Below are 26145 nucleotides of genomic sequence, written 5' to 3'. Positions count from 1 at the left end.
AATCAGTATTACTTCCTTTCTCCTACTGACCTTGAATTAGATTCCTTGAAATATAAAAATTTTGGGGTGTGGGAATGGCAAGAAGACTTTTTTTAAAATTTTGGTCTAATGTGATCTGTATTATAGAATGTTATATACGTGTTTCAGAACAACATGTATTCTACACTGTTGGGTGGTATGGTCCACAACACATGTCTCTAGGTCCTTCTGGGCTAATGCTTGCTCAAATCCACTGTTACTGTTTTGATGTTCTTGTCTCTGCTGTATTTGTAGCAAGTATGAAAATATGCTTGTCATTACCTTATGTGTCTACAGTACTAAGAAATATTGCACTTTATTTTGAATTCCTTCATCCACTCTGCCTTTATTTCAAGTAACTATTGACAGGGAAGACATTTCATTTTTTCACTGATTGTTTCACAGTCTTTGTTCTTACAGCTTTCCACTTACTGTGGAATGAAATGGAATGCTTCAATCTCTGTCATTTTACCTTTTGCATATCTTCTATGGTGCTTTTATCTTTGGGTCAATCACTAAATTTTAAAGCAAAATCTTTTGTGGCAATAACAGATGGATAAAGCAGGAAACTAGGGTTAGAATCAATGCTTGCATGGCTCTGTCTTTGTGACCATGTGTCTGTCCCACGAGTGTTCTGTATGCTGTAGTCCTGAGTGTGAAGACCATGTTTTCATACCACTCTTCCACACCTTTGCTAATATGTACTTTCTTACGCTTTGAATCCCCCCTTTCCATTTTTGATACTTTTTTGTTTTGAAACTTAGTTCACTCAAATAATGGTGTGTTTCCCTGACAGTCTGTCCCACCTACAATTGATATAGATGATCTGGCAGAGTAGCACATAGCTGTAATACCAACATTCAGGAGGTGGAGGCAGGAAGATACTATACTAAGTCTGAGGACAGCCTGAGCTACATGGTAAGAACATGGCTAACAAAAGCAAAGCAAAACAAAAGATGCATACAGGTTTTGGGGGAAAAGATAGGTATATGTAATAGTAACTATGATTCTATTATCACCCTTGATTTTGTTTAATACTACTTAGGCTAAGCTGTGGCACTTTAGGGAACATCTCCAAATACTTGGTGCTTTCTTTTTCAAATAGAAGTCCACACACGAACACCCATAAGTGAGAAACCCAAAGTTAGTGACATACCCCATGAAGTGCAGTGGACACTCTGACAGCTGCAATTTATCTACATAAATTTTTGCTTAGCTGCAAAGCTTTTGCCACAGGGAGATAGGGCACTTCTTAAATTGCCTCCTGCCTTCTTTAATAGCAATCTTAGTTTATATAATTCAGATATCTCAGAACAAAAAAAGACACCTTGGTGCACAAAGAGTGAAATATCCAGATTTCATGTATATCAGCAGGAGTATCCATCTTTAGATATTAGAGCTCTTTCCTTCTCTTGTCAGATATGTCGATAGATTACTTTTTCAAGAAAATAGGAGGAGAGGACACTTAGTGGTAAACAAACCTGGGTGTCATTTCACTTTCCTTTGAATCAAAGGACAGACCTAACTGGATTCCCTGTCACTACCTTTGTGGTGGCTTCTAACAGCATTAAGTAGGGAGAATCCTCTTATTGATACCCTCACACCAACAAACTGATTGAACATGCATGCATTTAACTGTTCCCAAAGCTGTTACCACCATATGTATACTTGTCTCTTGAAGCTACTTCAGGCACTTCAAGTACTGTTTTTCTCATTTAAAAGTAGTATAACTTGCATTTTAGGCATAGTTAAGATATGCTGCCACACAGTTTTTAAATACGCATAGAAATCTAATTTGGGTGATACAGCTGAACTCCAGTGGAAGTTTCTAATAAAGTAGATTAGTTGAACCCTGGGCTCAAATCCCCTAAATGTTAAAGCTAAGCTCGCTTTACTGCAACCAGCTACCCTGACTGAAATTACCTGCTCACAAATCCTATTTTTAGAAAGCCAGTTTTAAGAAGGCTATTTATAATTCCAAACTCCAGAGTTAGTTTCTTCTACTATTATAATATTTTGGCTTAGCTGTTATAGAACTGATTCATTAAGAATGAATAGTTTGAGACGGGTGGTGGTGATGGTGCACGCCTTTAGTCTCAACACTCGGGAGGCAGAGGCAGGTGGATCTCTGTGAGTTGGAGACGAGCCTTGTCTACAAGAGCTAGCTCCGTTTTGTCTTGCTGATTGTGTCCTTTGCCTTACAGAAGCTTCTCAGTTTCAGGAGGTCCCATTTATCAATTGTTGATCTCAGTGTCTGTGCTACTGGTGTAATGTTCAGGAAGCAGTATCCTGTACCAATTAATTCAAAGGTATTTCCCACCTTGTCTTCTAATAGGTTCAGTGTAGCTGGATTTATGTTGAGGTTGGGAAAAGATAATCACCAACCCCACATCTGACAGAGGGCTGATCTCCAAAATATACAAAGAACTCAAGAAGCTAGTCTCCAAAACACCAAACAATCCAATTAAAAAGTGGGGTACAGAACTAGATAGACAATTCTTAATAGAGGAATCTAAAATGGCTGAAAGACACATAAGAAAGTGTTCAACATCCTTAGTCATCAGGGAAATGCAAATCAAAACAACTCTGAGATACCATCTTACTCCTGTCAGAATGGCTAAAATCAAAAACACCAATGACAGTTTATGCTGGAGAGGATGTGGAGAAAGGGGAACACTTCTCCACTGCTGGTGGGAGTGCCAACTTGTACAGCCATTTTGGAAATCAGTATGGCAACTCCTCAAGAAAATGGGAATCAGTTTACCACAAGATCCAGCAATTCCACTCTTGGGCATATACCCAAAAGAAGCACAGTCATACAACAAAGAACAACAATGTTCATAGCAGTACTATTTGTAATAGCCAGAAACTGGAAGCAGCCTAGATGCCCTTCAACTGAAGAATGGATAGAGAAAATGTGGTACATTTACACAATGGAGTACTACTCAGCAGAAAAAAACAAAAACAAAAACAAAAAAAACAATGGCATCTTGAAATTTGCAGGAAAATGGATGGAACTAGAAGAAACCATTCTGGGTGAGGTAACCCAATCACAAAAAGACAAACATGGTATGTACTTACTCATATGCAGATTTTAGACACAGAGTAAAGGATTACCAGCCTACAACCCACATTGCCAGAGAAGCTAGTAAACAAGGAGGACCCTAAGAGAGACATACATGGTCCCCTGGAGAAGGGGAGAGGGTCAAGATCCCCTGAGCAAATTGGAAGCACGGGAAGAGGGGGGAGGGAGCTTGGAGAATGAGAAGGGAAGAAGAGGAGGGATGCAGAGGACATGAGGGAGCAGAAAGGTTGAGTCAGGGGAAGAATAGAAGAAAACAAGAAAGGAGACACCATAATAGAGGGAGACATTTTAGGTTTACAGAGAAATCAGGCACTAGGGAAATGTCTGGAGATCTACAAAGATGACACCAGCTAACAATCTAAGCAGAAGAGGAGAGGCTACCTTAAATGCCCTCCCCTGATAATGAGATTGATGACTGACTTATATGCCACCTGATAGCCCTCATCCAGCAGTTGGTGGAAGTAGAAGCAGACACCCACAACTTACCACTGAACTGAACTGGAACCCAGATGCAGAGAAGGACGATTGAAGAGCAAAGGAGTCCAAACCAGGCTGGTGAAACCCACAGAAACAGCTGACCTGAACATTGGGGAACTCTTGGTCCCCAGACTGATAGCTGGGATACCAGCATGGGACTGATCCAGACCTCAGGAACATGGGTTTCATTGAGGAAACCTCGAAAATCTATGGGGCCTCCTGTAGTAGATCAGTACTTATCCCTAGCATAGGTGTGGACTTTGGGAGCCCATTCCATATAGAGGAATACTCCCTGAGCCAAGACACACGGGGGTGGGCCTAGGCCCTATCCCAAAGGACATGATAGACTCTGATGACCCCCTATGGAAGGCCTCACCATCCAGGGGGAGCAGAAAGGATATGTAATAGGTATTAGTTGGTGGGGGGTGGTAGGGGAGGATGGGAGGAGGAAGGGAACTGGGATTGTCATGTAAAATAATCCTGTTTCTAATTCAAATAAAAAAATCTGAAAAAAAGAGCTAGTTCCAGGACAGCCTCCAAAGCCACAAACAAACCCTGTCTCGAAAAACCAAAAAAAAAAAAAAAAAAAAAAAAAAAAAAGGAAATTTTGAAATTCTGATAAGCTCCCTGCCATTAGACTACCCAGAGACATGGAGTCAACACCAATGTTGTCTATAATCTCTCCTCAAAGACACAAATTTATCTGCAGTAAATGTACAGTGGTAACTAGCTATAGTAAATAGACAGCCAGTATGGTCACCTCTGTTGTAAAGGCCAAGAGCTGCATACATGGAGAATTAATGTGGCAAATGAAGTTAATTTTCTAAGCAACTGACCTGAGAAAAGTGATACTAACTGTGTGTGTGTGTGTGTGTGTGTGTGTGTGTGTGTGTGTGTGTGTGTTTTCTAACTTGTGTTTTCTTAGCAAATGAAAGTGACCCAATGCTGCTGGGATGGAAGGTAGAGGAGAAGAGAAAAAGCTACCACAACTAACCATTTTAAATTTGAAGTAGATCTTCCAAAGTGACATTCTAAACAAGATTTCACTTATTTTTCATAGCAACTATAGGTAGTGTGAAGAAAATGTTATTATCACCCTGTAATAGACAAGGAAACTGAGGCAGAGATAAAGTCTAAGTGATTCACTATTGGCTAGGATCTGTGTCCAGGACATCTCACTAAATCATCACTTAGTACTCTGTGTCTATTACCTATAAAACATTGCATTGCAACTTTATCAGAGTGTTACAGTAGTGGAAAAGACCACATACAAAAATGTATAATGCTAAACTGTTATCTGAGCGTGGGCTTCCAAAGCGAATGATGCAGAAAAGAACAGGAAAAGTCAGGAGATAATTATCTGTTTGGGACTAGAAAATCTTCATTATATTCATTCCCCATCCTAAGGTCTTTTTTCTTTCCTATCTAGAACTGGTATTAGAAGATAAAAGAGTATTGGCTTTCTGGCCTTTACAGGCCTTCACAAATTTCTATCTTTTAACCTTTCCCTCAGACACAGCAGGGAGACAAACCAGGTTTCTTGACTACAGAATTACCCTCTTCCTGTGTTCTCTTTCCCTTTCACTCTGGGCCTTGCTACCCACAAGGTATCAGTGGAGCAGCAGTTCCAGCACCTGAGGGGAGCCTGGTAGGAAGGCAGGTCCCAAGTTCCAGCCCATCCCCCACACCAGAATGTGCATTCTAAACAAGATACATTGAGACCTGAGAACTACTGTGTTCAGCCGTCACTTCATGAACTGACCCCTCCGTTTGGCACCACTGGTCTCCTTCCAGTCTGTCTCCCTCCTTTCCTTCTTCAAACAATCAGGTCCACGACGAAGAAAAAAGTGAGAAAACACATGGACTCATCCAATGACTAGGATCTTTCTAGCTCTCAGGTCAGCACACTTTTGTTTCCCTGTTTACCATGTTTTGAAACTAATGGTATGTCCCTGTTCTCTTTACTCTTCATTCATGTTTCTTTCTTAAAACCATGAAACTTGATGTCCATGCCAAAGTAATTGGAGCACATGGATATTATATACGGGCATATGTGTGTATGTGTGCATGTATGCCTCATGTGTGTGTGTGTGCATGTGTGTGTGTCTTTGTGTAGTAAAAAATAGTTTACTTTGGTGAGGTTGGATCAACACTGGAGACTTGTACAATTATTAAACGAATGCCGTTCTCGGGCATTTGTTGCCAGACCACATCTGCGTGCCCACTCTCAGCACTCATGTATGTTCCTGCTTAGTGGCCGGGTTGACCTGTACCAGGACAATGAATGGAGTGCCTCCTGAGCACTGCACTTACCCGAAAGACAGAAACATCACACAGTACAGTCACAGAATTCTTGAGAAGGACAGCACCTAAAGCCTTCAGTCAACTGAGTGTCAGAATGGCTAGTCCATGGGTCGCGGTATATTAAAAATGAAGAAAAGACCAAACAGTCAATGGAAGTCAAGGGACTCCTCACCATCCAGCATCACACATAAATAAGGTGGGACAGTGAGGAGCCAGAAGACAGACAGAGCTAGACCCTTCTCTCCATCCACTTGCTTTCTGAAGGCATGTTGCACAGCAGGGCATGGGACCAGTGATGCTTTAATTCACTGGGCATCACGGCCCACTCACCACTATGGAATCTGAGCAACTCGCTCGCTTGTGATTGGATGTTGTGCTGTTCATAAGATCTGCGTCTTAGGAAGACAAATGGTGAGCATAAAGGAGAAGGACCACAGTGAAAAGGGGGTGTACCCAAAGGTTAATGTGCTCCTCAGCCCACTTCTGACCGATCACCTAGCGCCACACAGTCTGTTTACCTGATGCACCTGGAAAGAGCTGTCACACTTCACCTTTGGAAATGGGCCATTACTCCTGGTGACAGATTATGAATTGTGGAATATGGCCAGCACCTGGCCAGACAAGGAAGAGTTCATAAATCAGACTCAAAAAGAAATACTTGAGTGACATTGTGAGTTCTTTGGGGGGATTGTAAAAGACATGTAAGGAGGGGATCGGTTTAGAACACATAGGTATATGTATACCGCAGTGCTGGGCATGGCATGAGGACTGCTGGCTTTCAAACATCTTTGAGGGTCTACAAAAGAACTATTTATTTTGTTTGATGTTTTAGAGCTAGCTAAGTAGTTTTATCTTCCCACATTTCTCTGAGCCTTCTAATGAAAAACGAGATGAAATGAATTATCTCAACAAAAAGCAGAAGTGGTTGATTCTCTGGAGTTGGTTTATTTTACAAATAGTCCAGGAACCAGCCTCAACTTGGCAGATAATACCACACAAATTGCTAAATGGGCAGTAATCAGTGAAAATAAGCATTTAGTAGCATGTGAAGCCACCCAGGAAAAAGTCAACGAAAATGAAATATCGACACATAAATATCCACAGGGACAAGTAATCAAAACCCCTTAGTAGAAGATGGGCTCCAAATTTTTGCTTTGTGAGATTGGCATGAGATACCCAAATGTTATTTTTAAAATTATTATCTAAAAATATGTTCCAGTGTACATGAAAGGCCAGAAAATGGCATCTTGTAGAGAGATACTGGTAATGAAGAAAAGACTGTTCTTTCCACAATTCAGTCCAGGTTGACTGCATACGCATTGCCAAGGAGCCAAGAGTTCCTTTCTGATTTGCCCTACTCAGCCTTTACTCTGCAGAGTAGTCATTGTGCCTTTAGCACTTTTTTTTTTTAAATCAGGAGAGCAGCAAAGCATCTATACATTTTTTTTTGAAAAGATAAATGAGACTAAATAAATATATATAAGTCATTACTGTGGCGATTATCGCTATTACAAAACAATAGCTCTCTTGTTAAAATAATTGTGGTACAGAAAAAAGAGAAAACCTTTATAATAATAAAAGTTATGCCAAAAATTAGCTTTCTGATAAAGTCCCATTTCTCATGATATACTGTTTATTCTATGGCTGCCATGGGGCCTTCTAGACTTGTGGCAAACCTATTTTCATTATTTTCAAACATGAAATACTATATTTTTCCCATTTGTTTTGAATATTAATGACTTAAGCTATCAAGCCAAATCAGGTTCTCCTGTATTCTCCTGTATAGTGGCCCCAAATACTGTAAATCGTTTTTATTTTCGCGCATTTGTGACCCTCACCAGAATCCTTTCCAGTAATGGCCAAAAGTATCCCTAGGCTCCGAGTCCCACATTTTAGGCCAACAAGAACGTCCTCTGAAGGGCTGCCTCTGATTATCCAGGTAGGGTTTACCGTCTACCTGGCCCAGAAGGATGCTCGCAGGGAGCACTGAAAGAACGGGCAGCTCTTATGGAGATGGCTCATTACAACACCATTACGCCTCTCTTCTCTTGCCTCAGTCTCTCATTCCAATGATTTCTTCAGGGTGGAAATTTCTTGCCAAGGCCATAGACCTTCCTTATGTGGTTTCTGACTCTCTGCATTCCTGCATCCAGATCCAGACCGGTGAAGCCTACACACCCACAGGTCTGCACCCTGTCCCGCACATCCCGGGGATGCTCCAGCCAGCCAACTCCCGTGCTCACTTTTCAGTCCTTACTTGAAAGGTCCCATTCCATGAGATCTTTTGTTCAAATGGTGCAGTTTATGTCTGCTAAGATGTTTTCTCTAGGTCTAACTATTTTGTGCTCTTGTTTTCTTTTAAAACAGAGTTTTGGTGCCTTATCCTCTCAGTTGCAGCATGTGTTCCAGTATGAAACACACCCGGACCAACTGTCTGGGGCAATCTCTGCATATAGATTATATCTGGATTAAGTTAATGATGCAAATAGGTTTGTATTTTCATCACACTTTGCACAGTTTAGTATCTGAAGATAAATCCAAAACATCTTTATATTTAGTCTATAAAAAAGATGCTAATGTGTGGCACCGTCTGAGGAGGTTATGGACCCGTCAGGAGGTGCAGCCAGGACGAGGAAGTGTATGCGCTACTGGCTTCACCCATTTCCCACATTGCTCTCTCTTGCTTCTTGCGGTAGATAAAAGTGTGATCGGTCCAGGTCATGCTCCTGCCTCCCGCTGCCATGCCTTTTACATCATTGTGAGTTTTGACCCTCTGCAACCAAAACACATAATGAACTCTCTTCTAAAAGTTGCTTTTGGTCACGGTGTTCCCACAGCCACAGAAACCAAGGGAATGCACATATCTACAACCAAACAAAAACCGTGATGCAGCAGTGTGAGTTCTCAGATTCTTAAGCTAGTCAGGACTGCAGCTCACTTATTAATCAGTAAGCAATGTTTGTTATGAAAACTAACTTCTCTATCTCAGGAAAAATAATTTTAGGTTGATTTTCAAAACCATCTTTAGTCAGGTAATCGTGACTGCTTTCCTTACCCTCTATATAAAGCAAGCTGAATTCTATAAAGAGAAGCTTTGAGATGCAAGACATGTGAAATGTGAGCCACAAGTTGACAGGAAGCTTAACTATCTTATGTAAACAACAATTCAACAGAAAGAGAAGATGCGATACTTTGTTTATAAAGCTTACCTGAAGATCAGAGCGCAGAGCACAGCCACTAGTTTGGCATAGAGAACAGGCAGTGGTGGCCACACCTTTCATCCCAGCACATGGGAAACAGAGGCAGGTGGAGCTCCGTGAGTTCAAGGCCACCCTGGGCTACATTCGAGTAATCAGTCTAAAAGAGAAACAGAGCTCATGCCTTTAATCTCATCACTAGAGAGAATCTAAGGCAGGAGCTCAGTGAGGTCTAAGGAGGAGGCTGAGGATTTGTAGAGATGGGGTTGTCCCTTCAGTCTGAGGATTTGGTAGAGGGAAAAGGTCTCTCTAGTGGCTGGCTGATTTGATTTCTGATCTTTAGCTTGAACCCCAATATCTGTCTTTGGATTTTTATTAGCTGTAACTACAAGATGTTAGAAGTTAGTATGTTTGTGTAGCAGTAGTTGCTTCATAATTCACTGTACTGGAACTGCACAGAGACACTCACATAGAAAGACAGATGGTGAGTGGCTTTAGATGAGAAAGTCAGTTTAGATAGAGAGTATAGGGAGCACAATGGCTTCACTTATTAATTTTTCCACATCCTTAACAAACAGCAGGAAGGCAGAAAAACTCTCTAATTACATGTTATCTGTGAGAATATAGTATTATTAGCAAAATACAGTATTATTAGCAAAGCCTGACATAAGGTAGTCTTAAGAACTATGAGCCAGACGAGGTGCTGCGTACCTGCAATCCCGGCTCTCAAGGGGAGGAGACAGGCATTATAAACATGAGGCTCACGCGGGCTCCATACCAAGTTTAACATCAGCCTGGGATACATAGTGAGACTTTATGTGAAAAACACAAAGTGTAGGGGATGTAGTTTAGTCAGCTAGAGTGCCTGCTTAAGCAATTATTAAAAAATACGTAAGAATAATGAATTTGCCAGATATGTGGGAATCATAAGCTAAACAATGATAAAAATGGCAAAACCCTGCTGAGAAAAGCTAAAGAATTCTCAACAAATGGAAAGACACAAATGTTCATGGGCCACAGGGTTCAATATTGTTGGATGATCGCTGGGTTTGCATTATCTGATTTCAAAGCTTACAAAGCTACAGTAACTCAGAAATGTGGTACAGGGGCAGAGACAGACATTTAGAACAGTGAATCGCTACAGAAAATTCTGAAATAGATACAGAAATAAGTGCATTTCAACCAGGGATGTCAAGTAGCCATCGACACCATAGTCTAGTCATATGGAAAAACATACATATATCAAGCTTTGAATGTATCATTTATAAAATTCAAATCTAAATATACCATGGATTTAGATGTAACAGTAAGACCTGTACAACTTCTTGAATGTAAGAAAATAAAACACTTTCTTGGGCTAGACAAAGCATTCCAAATCAGGGAAAGAACATGAATTAGGAAAACAATCACTTGAAAAGAAAAGGAAGCACAGGACTTGGAAATGTGAAGAATCACTTCTTCAAAGAAGGGCGCATAAACAGAACAGAGACAGTAGAACTCAATAATCAAAGGCAAAACACTTGGATCCCGTTTTTCAACTGGAGTATGCCTGAGATTTAGAGCTCCACGCACATTTCTGTCACTGTAGATGATAGTCCTTTGTGGAAACTGTTCTAATTTTAAAATGCAGCTCGAGATCGAGCGTGTTCAGTGTGGGCAGACTCTGAAGATCCCCCATGGAAGGCCCCACCTTCCCAGGGGAGCAGAAAAGGGTTGGGGGTCAGGGGAGGAGGGGAGGGAGAGGGAACTGGGATTGACATGTAAAACAAGCTTGTTTCTAATTTAAAATTGGTCTGATTACAATTATAAATAAGTAAATAAGCAAACAAACAAATAAATAAATATGTAGCTTGAGAGAGAAAGACACCATGCAACGGAGTTCAAGTGGAGGTTTTTTTAATTTTTTTTTTAATTAGGGGGAAAGGACTGTATAAAGGGTGGAGGGGGGAAGACCAGCCTCCAGGGACAGGAACAGTGGGAGAGAGGAGAGAAGGAGAGAGAGAGAGGAACAGACAGAGAGGTTGAGAAAGGAAGAGAGATGCAGGGCCCTTTTAAAAGGAAACATAATGAACAGGCACAGGTAGTGCTCTTAGTGGCAGCAGCTGAGGGCGTGTCCTGTCAGAACTCCAAGAGCAGGCCAGTACACATGCCTAAATACTAACAGAAACAGTAGCTGTCCTTCTACTGGTACACACTGGAGAGATATAGAATGACAACCAAGGATGTCCAGAGATATTGCAAAAGGTCCCATGGGAAGCCAAAGCCCCCTGGCTGAGAATTTCTGATTGGTTAAGGCTTTTCCCAGACAGGATGTACAGGTGACAAGTAAACACGTAACCTGTAACAATCACCACACACTATTAAATGCAAGAATCCAATAAAATTGTGCAGTATGTAAAATATTAATACAATAAAAGGCACATTTGTAATGTCCTCTAGTTTTGTAGAAGCCCTCAAATCTGAAAATGTATTACTGAATCTCTCCCTCCCCCAAGGTTATTTCTGTCTGCTGAGGGACTTCTGTGGCTTCACATATATATTTTCAGAGTCTCTTTCTATTTCTGTGAAAAAGTATCACAGGGATTTCAATACTGGATCTGTGAGTTAACCTGGAGAAGATGAATATTTTAACTGCATTAATTATTATTTCAATATATGAACATGGGAGTCTCGAATTTATCTGTTGTTTTCAATTTCTTTTATTAACGTTTTGCATTTATCAGGGTATAGGAATAAGTTAAATTTAAACTTAAATTTTAATCTTATTTTTGTAGTTGTAAATGAGATGGTAAATGAGACTTTTTGGGAGGCTAGCTATTGTTAAGGTATGGATGCGCTACTGATTTTTTTTTTGTTGTTGAATTTTTGTTCTTATGTTATGGTCTTAATTTGTAGCTAAGGCTGCCTTTGATCTTACAACAATCCTCTGTCGTGGCCTCCCAAGTGTTGGGACAGCAGCCATGCAGTGCAATCTCTACACACTTTATGTAAGATTGCATCCTATGTAGACAGAACAGTTTAACTCCTTTCCCTCTAATTACCAGATCATTCATTTCTTTCACAGTGGTTCTGGGTAAGACTTTTAGCATCCAGTTGAATGGAAGTTGTTCTGCTCAGAGCAAAAGTTCTTCTGCATACATATATCCAGATGATCATATGGGTCTCAGCCTTCATTCCTTAAGGTGATTTATTTTTATTGATTCTCATATTTTGAGTCTCTTTTATGCTAGGAATGAATTCCATTTTATCACAAAGACTGATCCTCTTACAGTGCTGTTGAATATGCTTTTGAGTTTTGTTAAAGAGTTGTGAATCTATGCTCACCATGGATCCTAATAATTTTCTTCTCTTGGACTGTAATTGAGTGTACATGGTATTAAGGTTTTACAGCTTTGTCTCATCAACACTGACAAGGATTAAACACAAAGAATAAATCATTACTTTCTACAATTGTGTGTTTCATGAAATTCTAAAAAAATTCAAAATTACTGTGAGACAAAATAAACGTACACCGATGTATATGGTGTTAGATGAGAAACTGTAGTAAAATGTGTAATCCATATTGTTTAGTAACTTAAGAAGAGTTTGCTCACACAAGTGAAAGCTGAATAATCAGGCAAGGATCAGGAGTTTGCAATTCAAACTAGGAGTTTACAGAACATATTTAATCAAACACGATGCTATAGTTTCTGATAACAACTGTATAATTTTGTTAACGATAATGTTCTTCATTAGACTGACAGAGAGAATTCATATAAAATCAATCAGCCATCAATCAATTAACATCCACATCATGATCCAGTGTCTAATTCTGTACGCAGGATCTTATTTACACAGGAGTATTTTGGCTGCGATGTTATAAATACTCTCTATAAAATATGGTGCTGCATCTTTTCTGAGGAACCACTGCACCAATTTCAGTAACGCCTGCTACTAGTTTGCATTCCCACTGACAGTGTATTGACGATATTCCTATTTCCCCCGTCCTCACCAGCAAAACCCAATTGTTCCTTAAGAAATGAATGGATAAGGAAAATGTGGTACATATATGCAATGGAAAGTTCTTCAGCAATAAAGGAGAATGAAAATCATGACATCTCAAGGAAATGAATGGAGTTACAGCTCATTATGCTAAGGCTGATTAAAATAAGACACAGACATTATGTATTCTGTCTTATGTGGTCTCCCTCTTTTCCCCCTTCCCCCTCCATCTTCTCTTTCTTTCTCCACCCCCCATAAAGTGCGCATGCACACACACAATTTCTGCAGCCACATTAAAGCATGCATGAATGCTGACTGGAAACGAAGAGGAGAGAAACAGGTATAAACAGCATCAAGGGGGATTAGGAGGGTATAATACATGTAAAGAAGGAGCAGGGGGAACTAACTGGAGGAAAGAAGAAGGTAGGCAGAAGGTAGGGAGAAGAATAGGACCTATAATGACAATTATGAATGACAAGTGCCACATTGAAGCTTTCTAGGATGTCTAGAAAAGTAATGCAAAATTATAAAACTAGGCAAGCTATCAACACACATGCTGTATTGGAACTAGTTAAATGTCATGGTTAGCTCTTAATAACACAATTCTCCTTGCATAGTAAATCAGTTAGAGCTGTATATCTGAGATAAAGTTAATATTTTTAATGATATAGGAAAATATTTTCAAGCAGAAAAAGTAACTGCAGAAGAGCGTTCATTACTGTCACTTTCTGGGCTAAAAATATACATACAGAGAAATGCAAAAACACAGAAAACATTTTAAAGAGACAAATCCTGTAATTCTAGAAACAGTTATCCATAAAAGTTTGATTGCAATGAGACTTCAACTTTTTTCTGTTTTAGGTACTTTATTTAAAGATACTGAGAAGTTAATAGAAACAAAATATAGCATTTTATTCTGACACGGCAACTCTGTATTAATTACTAACAAAGTTAAACAAAGTTAGGAGGGATGCTTTCTCAGCCTGGACACATGGTGGTGGGGGGTAGGCTCTGCCCCAGATGATTTGGCAGACTTTAGAGATCCCCCAGGGGGGTTGGGGTGGGGGTGGGGCAGGGAGGAGGGGAGGGACATGTGAAGCAAGGTTGTTTCTAATTTAAATAAAAACACACACACACACACACACACACACACACACACACACACACACACACACACGCACACACATACCACACACACATCACACACACACACACACACACACACACCCCACACACACCACACCAAAGTTAGTTACCTCAGACTGCTGCTAGCCCTTCTAAGAAAGAACTACAAAGACACAAAAGAAACCGTTTTTATACTTTTACTTAAATACATTACTTTAAATATTTGTATATATGCTGAGAAGGTCATATTTCAACTATATTCTCATCAATTCATTTAATCCTAGTCATGATAAAATGATGGGCAAGAAACATTCTGCAAGGATTCTTTTCAAAATCCTCCAACAAGCATTACTAAAACTCAGAGTTGGAATGACACATGAAATATAACCAAAACCTAGGACAGCATTTCTCCCTTTCTATCATAAAATGGATAATGATAGCTTACACAAACACAGTACCGAAAACAACTGAGAGGTTTTCATGATGCTTCTTGATAAATGGTACCACTGCCAACCTCAACAAATTTCTAAGGCATTTTAAAATGGGCAATTTGTTTGCCTGTTTCAAAAACAAATAGTTCTATTAATGCAAAGGCACAGTCTTCAGTAGGTGAAAAAAAAGTTTGCTTGAATTATTTCTGTTCTCTAGGGGCAACCATCCCAAGCCATCTCCCTGTGACATCTGAGGTCTGAGTCCCTTTACCATCTATGTCTCTAGCACACCACTCAGGGTGCTCTTGTTTTGTTTGTTTGTTTGTTTGTTTGTTTTTCTATTTAAATGAATTCTAGGGACAAGGTTGGGGATAACACCCACCCAAGTTGGTTCTGTTAATTAACTAGTAAGTATCTGACAGAATATCTAACTCATTTTGAATAATAGGTTTCTCTATGGGTTGCCTGTGAAGCTAACTACTAATCGTACATTGTGCTAAATGTACAGTCCACTTTAGGTACAAATGGAAAATACCTCCATCACATTTGACATTTCACAGCTGGTAAGAACTGATAGGATTAGTTCTTTCTTTCAATTACCTATTACCGAGCTCTGTCATTTAAAGGAAACAAGACCTGAAAATTTGTCTCCTATGCAGGAAACAATATTTTGATGCTTTGAATGAGAACGGCCCCATAGGTGCCTATGTTTGAATGTTTGGTCCCTAGTAAGTGGAGCTCTTTTGGGAAGGCTGAGAGGTGTGGCCTTGTTGGATGAGATATGTCATGGGGTGTGGGATTTGAGATTTAGAAAGCTCACATCAGGCAATGGCTGCTTTCAAGTTGTGCATCAGGATACAGTAAACTTGTAAGTACTGCTCCAGCTCCATGCCTGTCTGCCACCAAACTTCCTGCCATGACCACGGATTCACCCTCTGAAACTGTAAGCAAGCCTCCAATTGAATGTTTTCTTTTATAAGTTGTCTTGGTCATGGTGTCTCTTCATAGCAACAGAAAAGTAACAAAGACGAACTTTTTCTACATTTTATTATTATCCAAATACAATTCTAGTCAGATGGAAAATAAGAAAAACCATCCACAATCTTATTACTTAAATATATTTTCTTATACTTAATTTTCATGCATATAATTAAGTTTTTTGGTACATTCAACTGCAGCAACACACTTTTATAACTTTTTTTTAGGTCTATCAAGTTAAAAAAAAATCACTGAGAAGCTTTCTTCTGTGGTGTTGTGCCCCTTCAACGGGGTGTGTGTAGGGACAGGGCAGTTGCTATGTGTTTTTAACACTTCATTTAACACTAACATTCTGTTATCAAGTGACTGAGTCAAATTCAGGTCAGAATCTACTCCACAGTGAGACATTCCTGCTGAAGTGCTTCCAGCTTCAAAGCTGTGCTGGACAATGGAAAATCACTCTTGCCATTTCCTGACCTAACAGGACTATGCTGCTTGCCTTTTGATGTCTAATTCTGTTTTCCTGGATTTCTCCTTTTTCTGCTTCCTGATGGTCCACAATACTGGTTTCTCTCCTTTTAAGGAAGTAGAGTGTTTTTCAGAGAGTATATAACACAAAGCAAAGTGAATTCTAAAGTAAGCTGTAGTTGGTGAGTTGAGGAAGATGAGCTAACCCAAGCTTTTACAGATGCACAACTCTGAAGAAGACACTGATGACTGATGAGCTCTGCAGGGGTGGTGTATATGGGAACTCTTTCGTCTTGTTTAAGTTTTCAACTTACGATGATGACTACTCCTTCTCCTATCTTCTTATTCTTTCTTCCTTCTCTCTCTCTCTCTCTCTCTCTCTCTCTCTCTCTCTCTCTCTCTCTCTCTTTTGACTGCTTAGTGAGTCTGTAATTTGTAAGTTCCTGTTGGATCTTTACTTCATTTGACATCCTATGTTTACTATCTTACTCTGTTTTTCTCTTCCTGAGAAACACCTTATTCAAAAAGGGGCTGGGGAGATTGCTACATTGGCAAAATGCACAATGTGCAAGCCTTAGAATTTCAGGTCAAGTACCAGTAGCTATGTACAAATCCATCTTGTGGCCCAAGCGTGTAACCCCAGTGCTGGGGAAGAGATAGAAAGAGTTAGCTGGTCCATCTGAATAGGACTCAAAAAAACACGGTGAATGACTTCTGGAGAACACCTGCTGTGGACTTTTGACCTTCATATAGGCATGCATCTGCATTTGTGACCACAAAAATCACTTGTTCATCTATAGAGGAGCCTGTGCGCGTGCGTGCGCGCGCACGCGCGCACACACACACACACACACACACACACACACACACACACCACCATGTGGATGAACAGCACTCTCCAGCAACTGTCTTCCCATGTAAACATCCATTTACACAACTATCACACTCTTCAGCATAAATTCCTCATTTTTTGATAGTTTATCATGAATTTGTCTTTGCGTTATAAAGGTAACAATAAATACCTTTATCCATGTCTTTCTAGTATATATCCTTCCAGTATCATTTTCCTTCAAGTGGATATCTTATGGACTTGACACAGATGTTTTTTATACAGTCTTCTATTTTTTAGATTAGTTTTGTTTTACCCACCTGTTTGTTTTTAGTTATTTCTTGTTTGAAGAAAATATACACTATACACCCTCTACATACAAAAATGTCTACTATCATCTAGATTGAAACTTCCAAAATAATCCTATATTTATTAATTTTCCAAATCCCTTCCAATTCCCAGAGCTGTACACAAGGACTGGTTTCCTGACTGGAAGGGGCAGAATTTCAGGAATGGAATGTCTAGCAGTAGAACCCAGAAATCAGTCAGAAGTCAATGGTGATAGACCTGGGGCAGGAATCTTCCTGGATCCAAAGAAGCACAAAACTCCAGTTGCTACATCCCTCAGTAATGTGTGCCTGTTGTTTCTGTATTTGGCACAGACTAATTGGCATGACTCATTTCTGGTCAATAATAAATAAACACAGTTCCTTCCTCTTCAGCCACCTTGCCATTGCTAACAATCAATCCAGAGGCTGTTCTGATTTGGAATGGGATTTTAACTGCTCCATTTGCCTTTCTTAGATCAATGTGATGGCTGCAGGCAGCAATCAAGGAATAATTCAAACAAGTTTAACATTCAAAGGAGCACAGACAACGCAGGGGGTTGCAAAAGAACTGCACCTAGGGTTAGATTTTCCACTCTGTGTCTTTCGAGTGTGGTTCCTACTATCTCTGCTTCCTTTCCAAGGGCTTCTTTATTTGCTTTACATGATGCCAGCCTTCTAAATATCTGCTGACAGTCATGTTAATGCATCATTCAGAGAACAAGGCTGAAGTCACTATAATTTTATTCCTAGGGCAGGTTTGAGTAGATTAAAAAAAAACAAAACAAACTTTTTTTCCCCTTTAAAAGGAACAACTGGGGCTTGTTGGTCTTTTCCTGCCAACAGGGAAAGGGTTTTCCATTAAGTATCCTGGATGTGGCATGGCAAGGAAACACAAATAGGTTTTTAAAAAAGTATTATTAAAGTAGAAAAGGAGTTATATATTCTTGCAGGCAGGTATGTTTAGAAGCCAATTCATGGAGTGATATGGTATGCTTCAGCATTCCAGTGGGATTTCACCAATTGGTAAAATCCCAGTACCATATGAGGGGCAAGCTGGGAAAAACATGTGAGGAAAAGAAGAGGGAGAGGGAGCAGGAGAAAATGTGAACGAATTCATATAAGAAAGAGGAACAACTCAGGGGAGGGGCTTTACACCTCCCTCTTTATGTGGAAAGTGAACTCTGAATGGTTATGGGATTTGGGTTCAGTGATGAATATCTTTAATAGTTTTCAGATGATGGGCTAATTTGTCCACAAAGGATCAACTAATGACATTGTTTCTTGAAATAGTTATTTGGTGAAGTTCTATATAATACTACACAAAGTAATTAAGATAGGAAGATGAAACAAAATTAGAAATAAAAACCATAGTAGTGGGGAAAATAGAAAAAATATTGGGAGCCACTGAATAAAACATAACATAGGTAAACCCACAATTTCATTAAAGGAACTGAGCTTCAGGAAGTAGCTCAGGCCAGGGGCATGTGTGGGTAAGAGAACAGCTGAGGAGCAAAGCAGAGCGGACGCTGAATTCTTTATTCGTCTTCCTTGGAGGAAATCAACTTTGCCACACACAGGTTCAGAGTCCAGGAACCAGGGACCTGGATACATATGTGGAAACAGATGGCCAGTTCAGTCCGCTTTGCAGATTCACATTCACACCTGACATCTGATTCAAGGGAGAGAGACTCCTAACTACTGTCTTCTCCTCATAGTCAAGTGATAAGGAAGGGGCACACAAGCTACTCAGACTGTCTGAACTGGCCTCTGACAAAGACTCACGTCTCTAAGCAACGGAGAGTTGATCTGAAATGCCCACTTGGATTATTAGGTCTGTTATTTCTAATGGATCAATTTCATCTGATTCTTTGTTTGAAAAAACGTGAATTTGAAGGGTGGATTTGGAAATAAATGGCCCAAGCAGAACAATGAAAGATGTGACCTGTAGGAAAATTACTTCCTTTGCAGATAGGTAAATCTACCAGAGAATGTTCTCCATAACAGTATATGTGCAAACATTGTTTAGTTCCTTACAGGAAGTTCCTTTGGAGAGACAACTGATGCAGGGGCCCCTCACAGCTGTCCCCAGGGATACTGAAGGGAAACAGCACTGACAGCTGTTGCCTCACACCAGACTCCGTGCAGAAACTGAGGAGCCACAAGGAAGAAAGAGGCACTCTCCTAAACTACTGTACGAAAGGAGCGCCTCAGTTCACCCCCGGATTGACTCGGGTGGACATTCCTTTGTGAAAGAAACCTCTCTTGCAACAGAGCTGCTGCTCTTTTAGGCCTGCTTCCAGTGGAGTGAATTCTGGTAGTTGTGCTCCCAGGGAAGGCATCTTCGAGGAAGTAATTACATGTGTAATGAAAAGAGACTTAAAGGGTGTTACAGGAGCCCAGGGGCCAGGATATTGCCTATCTATTGTCTTTTTGTCTCTGCACTTATTTTCTAATTAAATGGTGAAAATCACATCTGCAGAATTCATTATCTTGGGCTCAGTAGTTTCTCTTCTGAGCATTTATTTTAAAAAAGATCATATGCAGAGATCAAACACCATGCACATCCGTGTCTGTCACACCATTATTCATAATGGTAAAAACATCTAACTGTCCAAGAGAAATAAACATGTAAGCTCATTCTCCACTGAACATTACTCAGGGAAGACACACACTCATGGGCACTATCTACAGCATAGGCTATATCATCATAAAAGTCCATTTAAAGACAGCACGTAAACAGTGTGTATCCAGCACCACTATGCACATTGGAAACAGGAGAGGAAATACATAAAAATTGCTATTAGTTATGTATGGGTGGCATAACAGCTCATGACATTATACTGTAATTCAGAATACAAAATTTCTCTCATTTTTCTGGTAGTTACAAACTTTTTCTAGTGTCCAAGCATTCTCTCTCTCTCTCTCTCTCTCTCTCTCTCTCTCTCTCTCTCTCTCTCTCTCTCATACACACACACACACACCTGAAAACCCCAAGACAACAAAACCCAAATCACAATGTTCTCTCAGTCTAGGAACCTTGACTAGGATGAAATGAAGTAAGGGCCCTGATTGAATTCAAAAGATCAGTGACATGAGTTCAGAGTCACACACACCTACACAGTAGCTCACTGGAAACCAAGAGTTTTAGTTTAGTGTAAATTTCAGTAAACCTAACTCTTCAGTGTGTGGCTTGTTGAAGGAATTAATCTAGAGCCAATTCATTCCAACTGTAGTATTCTAAAAAGGATCACAGTGCATCCATCATACGGACCTTTCAGTCTAGTTTAGAGTCCTTTGTCTAGCTATTGGCTGGAAAATTTAAGACTGTCATTGTTGACCTGAAGCGCCTGTACAGAATATTGTGTAGAAGGTATTGTCAGAATGTCGTATATGGGAGTCATTAAGGAAATAGGAAAAATTATTTTATGAGATGATCAACAACATTTTTGGAAGAATTTGAATTTAGGTCCCCTACATGGCTGAATACTACTCCCAGAAGCCATAGGCTAATAGATGGAAATCCCATTGTTAAATGTGTTGTATTTCTCTAAGAGTTGTTGCTAATGGCGGTCTCAGAGGTCCCCAAAACAATACAGGTTATTGGTACCGCTCTTGGTTGACTACCAGAACCTGGAGGTAAGACTCTACTACTGAAGACAGCACATACTTTGGTCACATGACATAGAAAAATAAGGCTAGAATTGAGCTGGAAGCTTCTTCTCCACTGGCTACCTATCATAGTGCCAGAGGATGCTAGAGGATCCTGTGAGTTAGAACAATATAACCTCTAATAGTCAAGGACTATTGGCGAGAGGAGACAGAAAACATATAAGAGCCAGAAATAGTAAGATGCATAGCAAGATGATGTCTTCCGGACATGACACAGCTATTGCCCTCCAGAATTCACTGCAGCCGTAGTTACCTGCACAAAATAGGATCTATTAATGTCTCATTATGGGTGGTGGGAGGACCAGTGAGGTCCTGCTCCTCCTTGAGGGACTGTTGGCAACTGATTGCTGGGGGAAGGGCTGCTGCTGTTTCTTCAGTGAGATAGTCACAGATAATTTATCCACAGGACAGTAAATAAGTTTCTACCTATGGGCACACAGCAGCTCCAATTATACTCAGTGGGTCACTGAGTTTAAGTCAGAGATATCAGAAAATGGGAGGGGGCTTGTTGAGAAGAATAACTGGAGCAGGGGAGAGTGGAGGGGATAAGAGCAGGGACAGAAGGGAAAAACTACCAAAGTTTATTATATAAATGTATAAAGCTGCCAAAGAATAAAAAAATTAAAAAAGTAATTCACCATTAAGACATGTTAACTGACCACAAGCATGCAGCTTGTGGTAGAAAACTTAGACTCAGATCCAACAGTTTCAGGAACAGAATGAGGGCCAATATAAAAAGATGTACTATGGAGATCAGGAGACAGGAAGGACCTTCTGCTCTGGCTGACATGGTCTCATCATTCTGTTCTCTTTCCGTGATCTTTTGGGCATGTGTTGACTACTTCCTTACATATTAAGTAATATTTGGATTCCTTATACAAACAAAATACATAAATAAATAATAAGTAAAATTTAGAAAATGCTGTCTTAAAACCAATAAAAATATGATGGACTTTGTAAAGTGTAACTACCTAAAAAACTAAGCTTTTGCTAGTGGATCTGTATTATCTACAATGCTGCCCTCAAAGTAGAAACTACTATAAATATACTATCTTTTATTGAATCTTAGAATTCTGTATTTAAAAAATTACCTGCTTTTTTCCTATATGCTTATGGTTAATTCATTTCTTGGTTTTGGTTTCTTTGTCTATTGCTCTGCTTTTTTTTTTTTTTTGATGGCCTATTACTAGACTGACTCTTTGTGGAACCAAGACCATGGTGTGAGGAGATTCTCACATTAGTGAATTAGGGTCACACAATTTAACTGTATCGGGAGATGTGACTAAATCTCAGTCCTCAGTCCACATCTGCTCTGTCTCACTGCCTCTTCCTGCTGTTTTCTTCTAAGCACTTCGGCAGTCACTGCACACTCGTGTTGGGGTCTTATTTAGCAAGTCAGTTTCTCAGCACTCTGAATTCTAAGTCGTCTTTCATTATGTTCATGTTTGGCATCTTGCCACAATCTTTTCAGATGACCCGGAAAGTGGGAACAGTGTGAATACGACATTTCCTGCAAATAGTATTATGAGCTGTGCACTCCAAAGGAAATGGGAGCATCAGATATTGGCCATGAAACTCCTCTTGTACCACCTGCATGTGAGAGGCTTCAAAAAATTTTCCTTATTATGCTTATTTGTTTTCTACTCTAATACATACGTTATGTCTTTAAGTAAAACCTATCTTATGTGTATAGATGTCCTTGTAAGTATGTCTGTGTACCATGGGCATGAAGTAGCCACAGAGGTTAGAAGAGGGCACTGGATCACCTAGAGCTAGAGTTACACATGGCTGTGAGATGCTATTCGGGTTCTGAGAAACCAATCTGGGTCCCCATAAGAAAGTAATTGTTCTTAGCTGCTGATCCATTGTCTCCAGCCCCATGTTACTTACGGATTTCAGTCAGAAAGTCAAATATTTACAGAACCAAAGTCCATGATGCCCAAACTCATATGCACTCAAGTATAACTTTATAGAGATGCCTAGGAGCCATATTAATTGCAGAACATTGAACAATCCAACTCATCAGTTACAACCTTTAGGGAATATACAAGGCCACTGTATCTTTTAAGTGTGAGCCTTCAGCCCACAGGAAAAGAAAGGCTCCACACGTACCACCTGGTGACCTTTCCCTGATGGCATGGGTCCTTTAACTCTAACATCAATCATCAGCCATGAAGTACCGTTAGAGTAGCATCTTTAATCACCACTGAATGAAAAGGACAGACAGACAGACAGACAGACAGACAGACAGACAGACAGACAGAAAAACTGAAAGAAAAAGGAAAAGGTTTATTATAGGTATGTGGGAGAGCCTAGGAAGAAGAGGTGTCTGGAAGAATCTAGACTTGGCCTTGTAGGCAGACTGAACCAGCAGGCCACGTGAGGAGATGGGTGGGGAGGGAAGGGGAGGGAGAAAGGTAAGAGGGAGAGACTGAAATCAGGAGCAGCAGCCAAGAGGGCAGGAGGTCCAAACAGCCAAAAAGGAACAGCAGAGCGCAAATGGCTGAATTCTATCGGGAAGAGCAGCTGGGGAGGGAAGAAGTTCTGGGTAGGGTTGGGGTATGCCAGCAAGGAGGACCTCTAAAAGGCAAAGGCGGGGACTGAGGGATGCTGGGAGAGCCAGAGTCCGGGGGTTTGAGACCTAACCATCATGCTATAGGATTTTTTTTAACTTTAATTATAAATTGTCGGACTCAGAAAGTGAAAAACAAAAAGGAAAAAAAAAAAAAAACCAAAACCCCCACAAGAAACAAATAAAACAAAACAAAACAAAACAAATTAAAGCATCCGGGGAAAGAATGCCACAGGAGTTGGCGTTCTTAGAATGCGGCCGCTGTCTTTCTCACCCCATTCAGTGGCTTCAAGACACCGAGGATGCACAGCACTTTGAAGCTAATTCTAATTCATGACTTGGCAGCTCTATTTCCAGCTGGCCACAGGCTGTTTCCACGAGCACAGAGTGAAGCACAGAAAGCCATCATCAATCATTCATCAGTTACAATGACTATTTGCATCCGTTTATCTAATCACAGCCTGCAGAAACTACCAGCATCTAACAGTTCAAAATCAGTTTAACACAGATGCAGTGGGGTGATTATAATACTCTAGCGTTATCTAATACGAATGTCGGCCCTGTTCGAGTTTCACTGAAAAGAACAATGCAGGTTCTGTCTTGGCCACATCGCTATACTGAGGGGAGAGACAGCAAGAGTTCTATGGAAATGGGAATGTCTAGGTAATCACATGCCACACTTTTTCAAATCATTAAAAGCATAAATCTATTGAGCTTCTAATTCTTGGGACTATATTTTACTGTATGTTCCTGATTTTTTTTAAATTTTTTATATTTTGCTAAATAACCACAGAGATTGCATCCTTATGCAAAGCTGTTGGCTTGGCTGTTTCAGGCCTATCTTACCAACCATGATTTTTACTTCTGTTTGTTGCTTTTCTTTCTTCATAGTTTCTACATCTGGTTCTGTTCATGTTTCGAAATGACTCTGACTATTCTACACATTTTTAAATACTTTATTAATTATTTTAGAATTTTACACATTGTCATCAACCTCATTATAGGGGAAGGGCTTCAAAGGCCACCTTGGTTGCCATTTCTACTGCCTTCATCCAGTAGCTGATGGAAGCAGAAGCAGGCGCCCACAGCTAAACACTGAACCATGCTCCTGAATCCAGTTGCGGAGGGCGAGGAGGGATGAGCAAAGGAGCCAAGACTGTGCTGGAGAAACCGGCAGAAACAGTTGACCTGACCTAGTGAGAGCAAGGAGACCCTAATGGTAAAGCTGGGGAAACAGCATTGGACAGAACCAACCCCTCTGAATGTGGGTGCCAGCTAGGAGGCCAGAGCAGTCTATGGGACCTCTAACAGTGGAGCCAGTGTTTAACCCTGGAGCACAAATGGACTTTGGGAGCCCATTCCCCATGGAGGGATACTATTGCAGCCCAGATACAGCAAGGAGGGCCAAGGCCCTCCCCCAAATGATGTGATGGACTTTGATGGTCCCCTGTGGAAGGGCCTCACTGTCCTTGGGGAGTGGGTGGGGCAGTGGGTTTGGGGGGTTGGTGGGGAGCATGGGAATATGGCAGGTCGAGGGAATGGGGGGATTGATTTGTAAATAAGAGTGCTTCTAAGATAAAAAAAGAATTTACACATTGTATTTTGATCACATTTATCTTCTGTTTCTCCTCCTTTCAGGTCCACCCTCTCATCCCACACCTACTCAATTTTGATGTGGTTACCTTGACACATGCTCAAGTCATCTGAGGGAAGGAATCTCAATGAAGAAAATGCCTCCATCAGATCAGGTTGTGGGTAGGCATGGAAGACATTTTCCTAATTGGTGATTGACTGGGGAGAGCCTTCCCATTGTGGGTGGTTGGTGCTATTGCTGGACAGATGGCCCTGGGTTCTATAAGAAAGCAGGCTGAGGAAGCCACGAGGAGCAAGGCAGTGCGCAGCTCTCCTCCTGCATCTTTCCCCCCCATTGCTTCTGTCTCTAGGTTCTGGGCCTGTTTCAGTTCCTGTCATGACTTCCTTCAATGGTGGGCTATAAAAGTATGAGCCAAATAAACCCTTTCCTCTTCAATTTGCTTTTTGGGTTGTGGTGTTTTATCACAGCAGTAGAAACCCTAACTAAGACAGTCCTCACTTTGTCTTTTAAACTCACTCAGCCCTATGGCACCTGAGCCACAAGCAACTCTAATGTATCTGGTGAAAGCCTGGAGATTTAAATGAAAGACAAGACATCCGGTCGTTTGTGCTAAGAGAATATGTGTGTGTCTTTATTGCAAGGAGGGAGCTGATGGGGAAAGTACTTCTGTGTATGTTTGTCTTATTGATTATTGAATAAAATACTGTTTGGCCAATGAGACAGCAAGTTAGACGGGACTAGGAGTCAAAGAGGATTCTGGGAAATGTAGTAGAGACGTGGTGATCCAGGCAGGTAGTGACATAGCAAGGAGACTCATTTAAAGAAGGAGAAACAGGAAACATCCCTTTTTTCCCATTCGCCTCCTCCAGTGGCACAATGTGATCCACCGGCAAGGAGGGACACCAATAAGGCATCCGATAAGTCTTATAAAATATATAGATTTATGATAATTAAGACTGAGCTAACAGATGAGGAATCCTAGTCATTGGCCAAGCAACTCTGAACCTAATACAAGTTTTTGTATATTCATTTGGGCCTAACTCCGGCAGGCAGCTGGCGAAAAGCTCACACGTGGCGGTGGGGCTCAG

The 26145-nt window shown here is 40.6% G+C and overlaps 1 protein-coding gene and 1 long non-coding RNA gene across 8 annotated transcripts in view; one reads left to right on the top strand and one right to left on the bottom strand.

Annotated features, from left to right (window-relative positions):
* The window catches only part of Tpk1 (thiamin pyrophosphokinase 1), a 336395-nt gene that overhangs the window by 23283 nt on the left and 286967 nt on the right, over positions 1-26145 (bottom strand). The gene's annotated exons all lie outside the window — the stretch shown is intronic.
* On the top strand, positions 10990-24671 carry LOC118239444. Its single transcript, XR_004771576.1, has 3 exons — positions 10990-12263; positions 22363-22487; positions 24468-24671. It is a non-coding gene; the product is annotated as an uncharacterized LOC118239444 (long non-coding RNA).

The sequence above is a fragment of the Cricetulus griseus genome (genome assembly GCF_003668045.3).
Source record: "Cricetulus griseus strain 17A/GY chromosome 1 unlocalized genomic scaffold, alternate assembly CriGri-PICRH-1.0 chr1_0, whole genome shotgun sequence".
Classification (NCBI taxonomy): domain Eukaryota; kingdom Metazoa; phylum Chordata; class Mammalia; order Rodentia; family Cricetidae; genus Cricetulus; species Cricetulus griseus.
Note: the sequence above shows the minus strand (reverse complement) of the source record. Positions and strands in the feature narration are given on the sequence as shown.